This window comes from Artibeus jamaicensis, unplaced genomic scaffold (genome assembly GCF_021234435.1).
Source record: "Artibeus jamaicensis isolate MK-2021 breed Jamaican fruit bat unplaced genomic scaffold, CSHL_Jam_final scaffold_474, whole genome shotgun sequence".
In the NCBI taxonomy this organism is placed as follows: domain Eukaryota; kingdom Metazoa; phylum Chordata; class Mammalia; order Chiroptera; family Phyllostomidae; genus Artibeus; species Artibeus jamaicensis.
This window is the reverse complement of record NW_026522046.1, coordinates 2,881,896-2,895,608: the sequence shown is the minus strand read 5'-3', so window position 1 is coordinate 2,895,608 and position 13,713 is coordinate 2,881,896. Positions and strand designations below refer to the sequence as shown.

At 43.4% G+C, this 13,713-nt stretch overlaps 1 protein-coding gene across 13 annotated transcripts in view; it reads left to right on the top strand.

The window, feature by feature from the left end:
* The window catches only part of LPP (LIM domain containing preferred translocation partner in lipoma), a 628,850-nt gene that overhangs the window by 102,297 nt on the left and 512,840 nt on the right, over positions 1 to 13,713 (top strand). The window contains exon 4 of one of the 13 annotated variants that reach the window (XM_053657669.1): positions 3,815 to 3,896. The exons of the other annotated variants lie outside the window; for them this stretch is intronic. The gene's annotated coding sequence lies outside the window, so the exon portion shown is untranslated. The remainder of the gene's footprint in view (positions 1 to 3,814; positions 3,897 to 13,713) is intronic. 13 annotated transcript variants of the gene reach the window in all.

The following is a 13,713-nucleotide window of genomic DNA, read 5'->3' as shown; positions in this document are numbered from 1 at the left end:
CAAATTATGTGAAGAAGCTGCCCAATGCCATGTGCTAAAGAGATGGCATAGAAAGACTTGTCTAGTGCTCTTACGGCCACACTGTATTTCCTGCCTTTTGAAGCTTTAGCCTAGCCAGCAAAACAGGGTAGACACAGAAATGTGCCCCCCACCTCTCCACCAGCAGAATTAGTGAATCATGAGAGCCATAATATTCGGTGATTAAGTCCTGGTGATTAGTGGAGTGATGTGTCAGTCAGTTCACTTTCACAGCTGAGTTATCAATGAGGGTGCCATGATGGAGAACAAAATTGAGTATTTGTAGTTTTTGATTGTTCATTCCTGCCTGTTAGTTTTCATTTATTTAAGGTAACAGAAAATATAATAATTATTGAACATTTAATATATGCCAGGTTTTGTAGTAGGTGCTGATCAATGGAAGTGAACCATAAAACAAAGGTTGTAAAGGACTTTAAAATTTATGTGGAATACCCCATAGTCCTTGTCATTCTTCAGTCATTTCTCTGATACTCTTGCCAGGTGAAAAGTCCAACTGTGCCCAATTATTTTATGTGACATCTTATAGTAGAGGGTAGTTGCTTCAAAGACTGTGCTCTTTAATGTTTAGAGATACACACAAATTAATTTTGACTTCCATCCCTGGTTGTTTATGCATCCATTAAGTGTTTTTATGAAAACTAAACCTTTCTGTTGAATTTATATTTTCTTCTGAGAGTAAGTTTCTTGGGTTGTCTCTCTGCTCTCCAGATTTATTGTTAGCTCACATTTATACTGAAGTCTCTTCTTACTTGATGTGGGGTGGCCTATCTTGATTCTGAAAATTGAAAGTTGGGGAAATAAGCCCATGTTGTATTTTTTCCTTTGATTCTGTTATCGGGACTAGAATTATATCTATATAATTGCTCATATTTTGAGTCATGTAAGAACATGCTCCTATATATAATACTTGAAACCTATTTATTCTTTCATGGAATCACAAAAATCTTCAAGTTGGAAGGGATTGTAACAGTCTCTCAAATAGCCCTACACTAAAAATTCCTTGAGGTCAAGAGCTGTGTTAGATTTATTTCTGTACCTCCTTTTGCTGCAACTCCAAACACCTAGCTCAGTGCCAGGTTCCCTCGATAAATGAGTGTTGGATTCAATTGGATTCCTCATTTTTAGTGTTTTCTTTGCCCTTTACTCAATTCATCCAGTCATTGGGAGGAGCTGTATGGACTGGGTGAGGGTGATGAATATGTAGATCATGGGGTCTGTGGCCCCCCACTAGGGTTTTAGCTGTGTTTAGCTTTAAGAATGCTGAGTACACTAATAAAAAGTGATTCCGAAGCACTTTGCAGATGGAAAGTGCTTCATGTGTCACAAACAATAATGGTCTCTCAAGCTTAGGCACCACCAAAGAAAGAATTGCCGACCTTGCACCATGTAGAAACTTTGGGTAGACCTTACTGTGGAAGAATGAAATGGTTGACATCGACTCCTTGCATCATTTTGTAACTAACTCTCTCATTTCCAAGTCACTGTGCATTCCTCATTATGGACACAGTTTGCTTTCTGAATTACCTAGGAATTAATCATTACGAATTTCACTAGGAGAGGGACTGAATGAACACCATGAAAATTGATAGGCAACTCTTCTAGGCAAGACTTTAACTCAGTCCTTTTATTTGGTGCTTCAGTCAGGTCCTTTCTAGATCCTGGCCTCTTCCTCAACTGCTATTTCTTTTAAAGAGTCTGCAGTCATCTCTATTTTAGTTCCAGAGCACATGGCGTGCTTAAGCTTTGGAAACTGTCCCTTTCTCCAAAGGAGACAGTAGAATGGCAAGGGCCCTTCTTGGCTTTGAACCATCAGTTTTAGAGTAAAACATCATTTGGCCTCTTAGACTGTATTTCCCCAGATACCCTCTGTTTTCACAGAAAGGCCCTGCTTTTCCTCCCAGGGTTTCATCCAAGGAATGGCTTATCTTTTTTTTTTTTTTTCTTTCCTTTTTTAGTCCTAGGTATGGGTCAGTATGATTCAAATTTGGTGAGCATTTTTCTCCTATGAAAACTAGTTCCTTGTTTTGGAATGAGGATCTTGGAGCCACATTTAGTACTCAATTCTAGATTTTAGTGGCTCCAATCCCAAGAGCTGACCTCTATAGTGATCAAGTGCTTGAATTTCTAAGTGCCAGGGATTTCCACTCACAAGTGAGGTTTGCAGGTGACTGACCATTCCTGGGCTACCCCTAAACTAGACATTTAGGAGTAGGGCCAATGATAATTCTTCAGCAAAAGAACTTGTGGGATAGACCTTTTGTTTTTTGTCCCCATGATTTAGGCCTCTATCTTCTGGGTTTACTTCTTGCTTTTTGTTTCTGTGCTTGGATTCCAGCCCCCAGCCTCTCTTCAGATCATGCGTGGTTACCATGATAACTCACATTTATTGCACACATACTAAATGTCAGACACTGAGTAAATTACTTTCCATACCTCGTTTCATTTAATCCTCAAAGCCAGCCTGTGCAGTACATCTGCATGTTATTCATCTAATATGGAAAAGGAAACTGAAACTCAGGGAGATTTAAGGAACAGTCCCAGCGTCATGCAACAGTAATGGCAGGGTCAGGGTAGAAGCTGAATCTCTTTGACAGCAGTTTTGATTTCCGAATTTCCCTCTTCACCCCTGGTTTCCTATCCTGTCCTCGGTTTTACCTTGCTCCATTTTCGTATGAGAACCAAGGATCATGCATGTGCCTGGAAGGAGTGTTCTGTCCTTACCTCTTTCTCCTGTTGGCACCTGCAGCAAGAGCTTAAGTGTGTGCTTTACTCTTCTGACCTCTCACCAGATTTTAAATTGGCTCTCAAGCCTGAATTCACTGACAAGCAGGTTCTAATGGGTTCATTGTATTTCATGGTTTACTTGGTTTATCACCAGCTAGGGACAGCTTGACATTTGCTTTTTTGTCTGTTGGATTCAGATCTCCTCTCAGTGTTTCTCCACACTTAGCAAAGACCCTATGACCACATGAATCGACAACAAGTACGTTTGTTCATGTTCATCCTGATACAAAATGTTATAGTAAGATCTAGAGGCATACTTGAATTTGGAAACAGTCTAAGAGAGGAGAGTGAGGCTTGGGGAGGGGTGTGGCCTTGGCCTCTGCTGGTGGGTAATGGTGGGCACCACATAGCCACACTCTCCAGGGGACTGCCTCAGCCTGGGGCACTTATATTATTGGTGCTTAGCATTTTTGTTTTACTTTACATTTGCAAAGTGCTTTCCAGTGATTTATTAGCTGTTCTTGTTTTAATAGGCCCTGGAGGTAAGTTGATATTCAGCCTTCTGAGAACATAAATGCATAGAGAAGACTCATCTCATCAGATATTATTGGATCTGGGGTCAGGACTTTGAACTCCTGGGATAAGGCCATTTGGGGTCATTGCCTCATGAGGATTAATAGGTGATCAAGTGGACTTAGCTTCAGCTTCCAGAGTCTGTAAGGCAGAGGTGGAATGATGGCAGCTATTTAAGGAAATTGCATAGAAGACATTATCAGAAGACCTGGATTCCAGTCCTGACTCTGCATTTTACCAGGTGTATTAATCTTGAGCAAATGCTTTGCCTATTGTGTCTTGGATTTACCTTCTGATAAAACAAAGCTTCTCTCCTTTGTCCCTTTAGATCTAACATTCTATTACACAAAATTCTTTGACTTTGGGCCCCTTCCCTGGAAGGGATAGCCAATGAATTATGGGACAGAGAACATGGATATGGGTCTTTTAAACCATTAGGGGATATGTATTAAAAAGATGTTCACCTTCTTTTTTCCAGGATCCAAGGACTGACTGAGGATGATATGCCTTGAGATTCATTTGAAAAGCACATAATCCTTGTTCACTATAAAACCGAGAAAGTGAGTGGAGCTGCTAGATAAAAGTCAGGTGGAAGCCAAGACCATCAATCCTGTATCTTATGGGTGTTGTAGAAAGTAATTAGCAGGCTTGATTATCTCACAAGTTCAACACGCGTTTTAGAGATGTGATGTAATGCGAGGAAACATTTAGTTGTCAGATTTTAGGGCTGTATCAAATTTATTCTTGCTGGAAAAGTCTAGTTGTCCTGGCAACCTGAAATTGATTTTCTTTTTGCTCTTGTCAGCTGAAACTGGTCCCCTTTGAATCATTCCTCTAATTTAATATAGAGAACTGTATGTCCCTACCTGGTGACCAAATCGTTCTTAATGACAGGTAACCCCTGCAAATGATTCCGATTTCCTGCCTGAGCCAGAAGCTGTAGTTTATTACTGCCTTCACCCTATGTTGTTTTCTTTGTGTTTATTTATTTGCCAATGGAGTCAGGTGTACAAGTAAAGTGGCATTTAATTAATTAAGAATTTAATCAGGCTTGTAGTGCAATGACATCACTGGCAGCCAATCACGGCTTTTCACCTTCAGTTACCTCCTAGGCAGGCATGGGATTAGAGTGGGCTCCAGGACAGGGAGGTCTTTTGCAGGGATACCTAGCATTTCTGTAAGCAGAGGATGGTGATGTAATGTCCCAGATGACAGAGAGGACGTCGAGCTGCATGTCTGTTTTCTGCCTCTGGCAGTCATCTTTATCATGGGAGGGGGAGGACCTTTAAACCGGGAGGGGTGGAATTGGCATCATTGAGAAGAAATTGATGCCCACGATAGATGAGGAGTTATGAGAGAGTAGAATAGTTAGCTCTGGTAAATGATTGCAGTTTGCGGGCCACACGTACTGTACCTAAGGACACAGAGGAGTACTTCTGATGGTGACTGTGGAACTGCTGCCAATAATTTTGAGGAAACCTGGAAATCAGCAGAAATGCCAGAAGTGAGAGATGAGGAAATAGATATCAGTTATCAAAAAACCAGGTATCCGGAGTCTAGAATCTGCTGACTTTGTTGTGATTCCTGGTATAATTCTAGACTAGACTGTAGGTGGTTTATGAGTCTTTGAAAGGAAGCTGTGTTCACCAGGAGCCAGAAAAGGGTCACTTAGCTATTTCCCTTTTTGTTTGTGTTAACCAGCTGGTGGCTTAGGGTGACATCAGGACACAGCGTAGACAGTGCAGGCTTTGGACTTCGAAGGTCTGGGTTTAAATCCAGCTTCCCTTGCTTAGTAGGCCTGTGACCTTAGGCAAATTGCTTAATTTCTGTGACTCAGCTTCCTCTTGTATAAAACGGGGTTAATTGTACAATTGAAAAGGATGCTGTGAAGGCTTAATGAAATAATGCATAGGAAGTATTTAAAAGAGCACCTTGCAAATATAAAGCACTCAATAAATGTTGCTATCATAACTTTTAGGAAGACATTTGGATTTACTAGAGCATTTGAAAACTTGTACCTATTTTTGGATAAGAGGGAGACATGTAAGCTGGATTGTGGAATAAGCAGTGGATGAAGTTATGGGCCCAGGAATCAAATACAGACTTATTAGTAAAGTGGGTGGAGAAAGAATGCCTCTTGATGGGAGAAACTTCAAAGTTACATTGCAAGGGTGAGGATTCGGGAACGGGGAGAGTTTGCAACCGTTTCTGCAACTTACCAAACCCCTTGCTTCTCCCCCGTCCATTTTTCTCTCAAGAACTAATGGTCATTAACAGTTTGTTACATGTCTAGTTTTACCCCATACGTTTATGTTCAATATATTTATTTTTTTGGTTAATGAAAACTCAAAACTTATTTGTACAAAGTTTACCTTCTTTGTTCAGAAAATACTAGGGCTGTCAAAATGGAAGCAGTCACCTGAAACTGCAGACCATGTTTGACTTGTATCTGGGTGTCCTTATATTCATCGGAAAGAATGATGCCTTTACTGTTCTCCCTTATTGTCACTTTGGCCTTTGGGAGACATTTCTTTCTTGTTTCCTTTATACCTTCCTTGTTCTTCCCCTCCCCTCCCCTCCCCTCCCTCCCCTCCCCTCCCTCCCTCCCCTCCCCTCCCCTCCCCTCCCCTCCCTCCCCTCCCCTCCCCTCCCCTCCCCTCCCTCCCCTCCCCTCCCCTCCCCTCCCCTCCCCTCCCCTCCCCTCCCCCTCACGGTCTACCTCCCTACATTTCTTCCTTTCTTTATTATTCTTAAAATCTCTTGTCCCTGATTTAAAAAGGGTCTTAGTGACCCTGCATTTACAATGATATTATGGGCCCTTGGTGAAGCAGGCTTCAGCAACCTAGTTCTAGCTCTGAATTGTCAGGTCTTCACCAGTTTACTTTCTTGGTCTTCTGTTTCCTTGTCTTTAACTCTGGACATTGTGATGCCATTGTCCAGCCTCCAGAGGCCACACTGGGTGGGGCCTGAGTGATACATATCTTCTATAGCTCCCTGCCCTGTGTGCCTACTGATAGGAGGCTGGCTTGCATAGACACGCGTGTTCCTTGGGCTTGTGGAGGGGGTCCCTTTAATTTTGGTGGGGTGCCTGGAGAGCAGTGAGCTCTGAGCCTCTGTCATGAGACTTGCAGTGTGTTTTCTTGGCCTCCTGGTACCACTGTTGTAAGTGATGACCTTTTTGGGGCCCTGCGTAATATGACTTCAGGCCACCTGCCTGTCCGCTCCCTGACTGCTCCAGGCCACCGCATCCTCCTACTCTCCATCCCTCGTGGAGAGTCATCCTGCGTGGCCAGCTCTGGCAGGCAGTGTCCTTCCATGCACATCTCAAAGTCTGCCTTCGCAGAAACATCAGCTCCTCATTCAGAATCAGTCTCTCGCCTCCTACATTCCCTACTCCAGGGTTTGTATTTTCAGAAACTTGTTCACAGACCACCTTGTATTTTAAGGAGTGGTATCTACTTCTGACCTCTGATCTCCAGAGAGAGGGTATCTTGAGCCTTGGAGCCTAACTCAGTGGCTGGCATTTATAGGCACCCTGTGAAAGTGTGTCACATTGAATTACTCAGGAGGCCTGAGGGGTTGGGAGGTTAACTACAGTTAACCAAAGGAGCTAGAAGGGCCCCTGGGAAGTGGCTTTAGTAGCTTAAGGCTTTTATGAGCAGCTCTCTGCTTTCCCCTGGGCTCCTTAATCCTGGGTCTCCAGAGACAGAGGGAAAGAGGGTGTCTGTGTGCAGCGCTGGTGACACTCCAGGTGGGAGTAGTTCAGCGTGTAGCATCTCTCCTACCTCCCAAGTTCTCAGAGCATCCACCCTATTTCTGTCAGGGGAGCTTAGTGTTTGGAGAGGAGGAAGTGGTTTACACAATGACCTCTGAATATCTGACTCTAATTATTAAGCTTCTTGCAGTTGTCCTGTTGCAAGGAATGGGTGCATGCCAAAGTGCTGCATTTGTGAAACTGAGTGAAATTCCAGTTTGTTTTGTGACTCTGCCCTTTGTGGGAATAGTCCAGGGTCAGGCTGTGTTACCATGTTGTGCTCAATAAATCCACTTTCCACCATCATGTTGGGATCCTAACTCAATTGCTGCTTGTGAAACAGCTTCTCCTGACTTGCAGTTCAGCCTCCACATGCACAACTGAATGTTGCTTCCAGTGACTTATGCACAGAAACACCCTTTATGGTTACCAAGCCACAGAAGAGAATTTAAATGGAGAGGCGATGCATTTTGCAAAGGAAAGAAAAAAAGAGCAAGCCCGGGACACCTGATTTCAGTCTTTCATCTGCCAGAGACATACTGGGTGATGTGGAGCGTTAGTTTCCAGATCTGTGATACTGGGACACTAATAATTATAAGGAAAGGTTGTAAGGTATCTGCACATAAATTCACTGAGGTTATTTGGGTAAAGCGTGTGGCAGAACCCCTGACACTTACCAACACTGGTATATCCCACTGACGTTGCAGAGATTTGGTTACAAGCCCAGTTCCAATAGCTGTTCGGAATGATTTAGATAACTTCAGTGAGCCTGAGTTATTAAACCTGAGTCGCAGTTTAAATGGATTTTATTGGGGATTAAATATAGCCTGCATGGTAAGTTGTAAAGATTAGAGGATTCTTGTAATAGGCCTAGCACAGTGGTGATTCTGAGCATCCGGTCTAGGAATTGACACTCACCACTACCTGGCTTCTCTGGAGTGATGTGCCTCGGAGGTGCTGACTGAAGCGGTCCTCTAGGACCACACTTTCTTCCTGTATCATGGCCACAAAACCTTTTTCTTTAGAAACCAGACCCGTAGAACAGACCTAGTTAAGGAGATGCTGCTTTTAGGAGGTACAGATGATTCGTGGCATGCATGGAGAAGTGCAGCCAGCATGGTGAAGGGTGTTTTTACAGCTTTTGTATGAAGAGCTGTTGAAGAGTCGGCCGTGTTTTACCCAGGGAATGATGGATTTGGGGTGGGAGCGGAAAGGTCATGAAGGGTCATGCGGAGATGAGGTAGTGCCTGTCTTGGGTGGAGGGGAGCAGGCCTCACCCAGGACGGTGGCAGGTGAGGATACAGAAATGGGTATGGCAGGAGGGCCTGAGCAGAGGGAGGGGGATGGGAACTAGGAGGCCCCAGGCAGAGGTGGAGGGTTCTGGTTTGAGCACCGGTGCAGAGGCTGGAGCACGGGTGCAGATGTAGCTTTCTAGGACTAGGGCAGTGCTTTGCAGGACAGGGAAGGCAGAGGCTTTCTGTGGTCAGCATCCTGCTCAGTAAACAAAGGGATGATCCTAGGTGTGTACGTGCATGTGTGTATGAACATGCATTAGTAACAAAGCCAAAGAAGTCGGGGACTTACCCAAGGCCAAAGAGCTAGGAAACATCTTTCATTTGCTTGAAGTACTGAGTTTAGTAATGACTGCGAGTGTCAGAAAGGGGCAGGGGGAGCATGCAGGGAAAGGGCCTCAGCCCCATTTCCTGCTCCCTCCCAGGCAGGTAGTGAGTAGGAGTTTTAGGTTTCACTGTTTGATAGCATCACCTCCTCTGCTTTCCCAGAAATTATTCCTCGAAGTATGACTCGAATCGTTACTCTGTTGGGAGATGTCTCAGTTCAGAGCTGACTTTCTGCTCTGGTTGTTTACTAGAGAAATGCAGGCACTGGCAATTCAGAGGTGGCCTAACAGAGTGGAAAGAACACTTTAGTGTTAGGGGACCTGATCTGAGTGCTGGCCCTGCCCTTAGAGACATGAGAATTGGGCAAGAGAATCTACTTAGTCCCTCCAATTTTTCTCTTGCAAATTGCGGGACAGTGATTCCTATTTGGTAAACTTGTGACAGTGTTTTGGAAATTGCAATGTTGGTCATAGTACAATAATGATAAAGGGGTCTGGACTGGGTCATTTCTATGTGTGTGAAGCAGTAGAAGGAGGTATGAGTCAGTCAGCACCTGTGGGTGGTGCAGATCTCTAATATCCTGGTAATACCAGTATCTGCTTTTGGTGTGGAGGGGTCTTGGAACATGTGGTTAATGACTAGAATCTACTGACTGCTCGGTTCTCCCTGGTTCTTTGATGGCTTCCAGTATCAGAGCTTGTAGTTCCTGTATTATTTTGGGAAATATCTGAACTTTTCTAGGCCTTCGTTTTTTCATCTGCGAGATGGGGATAATCATGAGCTCAGCTTTGCCTGCATTATGAGAATTGCCTTGAAGGAAGAGAGATGAAGATTTTGTGTAGTTATGCTGAAACTTTTCTGTCTCTTCTCTCTTCTGCGAATGTCCAGAGGACTTCTTTGGTCTTGAAAAGATTGACTGGTACAGAGGAAGAAACAGGGGCTTATAGAGGAAAGTCTTTCCAAGGCCCCAAAGTGAATTAGAGTTCTGGGGTCCATGCCCAGTTTTCTCACGACATGACAAATTCCACCATTCAGTGCAAGCCTGATTTGTCCATGCCTAAGACCTACCCAGGGGCAGATAGAAACTTCTAGAAGGGCGTCAGGTCTTTGAAGTGTTGAAGGGGGTGGGAGAAGGCCCTGGTGGGGTGTGGCGGCTGCTGCTGCTGCGGGTGTTGAGATTCCTGTTCACTGCCTCTTGTGTTCAGCAGTGACTAGTTTCTTGGGTATTTGGGTTTTGGGTGAGTCAACAGGCCTGTGACCCAGAGGACCTGTGGTGTGCTTGGCGGCAGGCTGGGATTAGTCAGCGGGCAAAACTGCTTGTCTTGACCCCAGAACCCATGTACTCTGGATGGAAGAGAAAGTCCTCTCTGATCCTCAGTTTCCCTACCTACGGCAACTTCTGAAGAATAGGATTTTTTCTCTTTCTACATAACGGTTTTTGCCCGCTAAAACCCATTAAGAGAGGGGTAACCCCCTGAAAGAGAGGGTTAACCCCCTGAGAGGGTTTTGTTGTTTGTGTTTTTTTTGTACATAATATTGCAGTCTTCAGATACCATTAGTTTCTGTTACTTAAAACAGGCAGCTGACTTTTCTTTTTTGCTCCCTCCAAGAGTAAATGTATTGATGCAAAAAAAGAAAAAGAAAGAAAGAAAGAAGACCAGTTAAATTTCTGAGGACAGTTGGTGAACAGTCTTTTCTGATTTGGTGCCTTTGAATTTTAGCCTGGACCATTTCGATATATATTAGGGATACATGGGAAGAAGGAACCATGTCAATAACGCACAAGTTCCGGAATCTTAGGCTCCGACCGGATATATCTGCCCTGACTGATACTATTCAGTTCTTCACAGACACTGGGGTTTTGGCCCTGTTTTTTTATGCAACCTGTAGAGACTTGCTCCTCACAGAGACTTGATCATTGGGCTCTAAAAGGTCCTTATTTAGAAAGCAGAGGCTGATAAGGTCACACATTGAGGAAATGGCAAAAATCGCGGTGAGAAGCCAGCTCTTTGCATCCTCAATTCCCCGCTCTTTCTGACACATCATCACTCTTCCCTCCTGTCAGGTGAAGAGAGAAGCCAGATGGTTTGACAAATGGTTCTTGTTGCTGTCAAATCTGCCTTCTCTTTCTGTTCAGACAGGCAGTTTTTACCTTCCCTTTTTGGGGAGATGAGGTGGGGTGGGCAGAGAGGGGGGGAGGTGAGTGGAGGGAGAAAAACATTTCATTGCCTGGTTCTTTATGTGGCAGAGACGACCAATAAGCTCTCATTTCTGTGTCAAGAAGCAAAGCTAAGTCAATGAACAATCGTCACCTTGAATTTAGAGCACATAGAGGCCTAGAAATGGCAGGCTGCATTAAGAGACAACATTGATTTCATATATTCATCTTTAAAAAAACATGTTTAAGATGCCATATCCATAAATACTAATAAGGCTGTCTGATTCCAGTTTTCAGGTGAGATTAGCATTTTATTGAGTATTTTCTCTGTCAGATTCGATACTTGATGCACCATCCTCCCAGGCTTATTAGCATAATTGCTGTGCTTAAGCAACAATAAAAAATGCAGCAGTAAAATAGCAGTTAGTGCAGGCAATTTGTTATCAAAAGCTTTTACTTAAGGACAGCTCCATTCTGCATTTATTAGCAAGTTAGGGTTATAATTTATTTTTATTTGGAAAAACAAAAGAGGGCAAAATTTTGCTTTTTTTGTTTTGAAAATAATAGAGAAGTTAAAAAGCACTGCCTCTCTGGAAAATTGTTCGTACCCCTCCTTTCTTTGCTGAAAGCAGCCTGTGATCAGAATCGATTCCAGTTGTGAGCCACGTTAGCTCAGAGAAAAGTTGCTCTCCGTGGCATTGGAATCAAAGGGTGGTAATGCCCATTTATGTTTGTATAGATGTTTCCAAAAACACTTCCACATCTCTTTAACTTAAGTCTCTTACCCGTCCTGTGAGAGCTTCATTCTAAGAACAGAAGGCTGAGTTGATGTGACTTTTCCTGGGTGAGGCAGGTGAGCAGCAGAGTGGAGTTAACAGATCTAATCTTCCAGCCCCCAGGCCTGTGGCAATGTTGTGACCCTTCACATGGTCGCCCCCAAATCCTGGGGTAGGTACTCTTTCTTCTGCCCTGTGGTGTATGGTCTTCAACCTAGCTCTTTCCCATATGTGAATCCTGTCCAGACAAATTCCAGCCATTGTTAATATAACAAGAGTGGTTTGTGCGACATCGCTGTAACCTGGCAGGTTACAGTGGACTGGAGTACACATGTGTGAACCATGACAACTTCACTCTAGTAGTCAGTGGGGGTTGTAGATGCCACTGAGTGAGCATGTATACTGTGTGGCCATCACATTCAAAATGACTGAGTAGAGCAACGGATCTGCATCAGACTTTGCATTAAGCTTGAACATTCCTCTGTGGAAACTGTTTGGATGATCCAGAAGGCCACAGCCATGGGCAACTGGTGACTGGCAGCTTCATCGCAACAACGTGCCCGCTCATGCATCACATCTTGTGCAGAGTTTTTTGGCAAAACATCCAATCACCCAGGTGACTCAGCCTTTCTACAGCCCAGATTTGGTGTCTTGTGACTTCTGGCTTTTCCCCAAAACTAAAATGACCTTTGAAAGAGAAGAGATTTCAGACCATCGATGAGATTCGGGGAAATACGATGGGGCAGCTGATGGCAATTGGGAGAACTGTGTGTGAGGTCCCAAGGTGCCCACTTTAAAGGGGACCGAGGTGTCTTTGTCCTGTGTACAGTGTTTGCTGTATCTTGTATCCACTTTGGTAAATGTCTCTGTTTTTCACATGACATGGCTGGATACCATGTGGCACATGCACATGCCCATACTTGCATGTGTCTGGACTCCTAGACTCCTATTTTCTTCCCTGGAATTTAATGACGTACGCTTGCAGCCATTTTTACTTAGATGTCCTAGTTGAAGTAATTCTGCCATAAGAATTTTTTCTTAATTAAAAATGTCCTCCATTTCTTGCACTTACAGCTCTCTTTATTTAAAAAAAAAATTATTGTTATTCTGTTAAAGTTGTCCTAAATTCTCTCTTTCTCTTTATTGACTGACTCAGGAAAGCACTTGTGATTATCATCTGTGAAAGACTTACTGCAAAATACATGATTTCATGAATGAGGTGGCTGTCGTTATATAAGACAGAGAGATTTAAAAATGTGGGAGGAAATTGGGAAACCACTTTTCCTCTTTTTTTTTGAGAAATTATTAGAAACAAACAAGAACATTAAATTGAAGCTTTTCAGTGTGCATTAGGGTTCAATTGTGGATAATAATTTCCAAATTAAAGATAAAATTTGGGATGAAAATGGACAACTGAAGCTCCCAAACTTTCAGAGAAGTTATCTTAGCACCTTAGTTTTTTTCCCTTGGTAAATTCAGGAAAAGAGATATAATCATTGACTCTGAGCATCTCTGATATGCAAGGTACTGTGTCGGCCACTGTGGGGTTTATGGACTAGATCAAACAGGAGTGAGGCTCACGACTTGTTTAGACTGTTAGAGAGGGTGTTCACAGTAAAGGAATATCATTCTTGCTTTCCAGCAGCTGTTATTTGACAGAAACACTAGTGATTTTTCTTAGATTTTGCCATTTAACCTAAATGTTTCTCTCAATTATTCATGGAACTAATATTTATCAAGTTATTATGTATGAGTCACCTGTTAGTGTTTTACATGTATCATCTTACTGTTTATAAGACGAGGTTGTGGCAGGTATTGGGATCACTGGTCTCAGTGGTTAGCTGGGGAAACTGAAGCATAGAAAGAGGGTAAGTAACTTGCCCATGTCTCACAGCTAGTAAGTGATGGAACCTCTCTGGTCTCCCGGTCTCCTGTTCTTTCCACTGCACTGCTAGGCAGAAAAATGAATTAATAGATGGCTAGGTGGATGGACCATGCCAATGATGAGTAGAGGGCTGTGTCATTTCCTGATGTGAGAGTTGGCGGAAGTTTATGAAGAGCACGAAACCT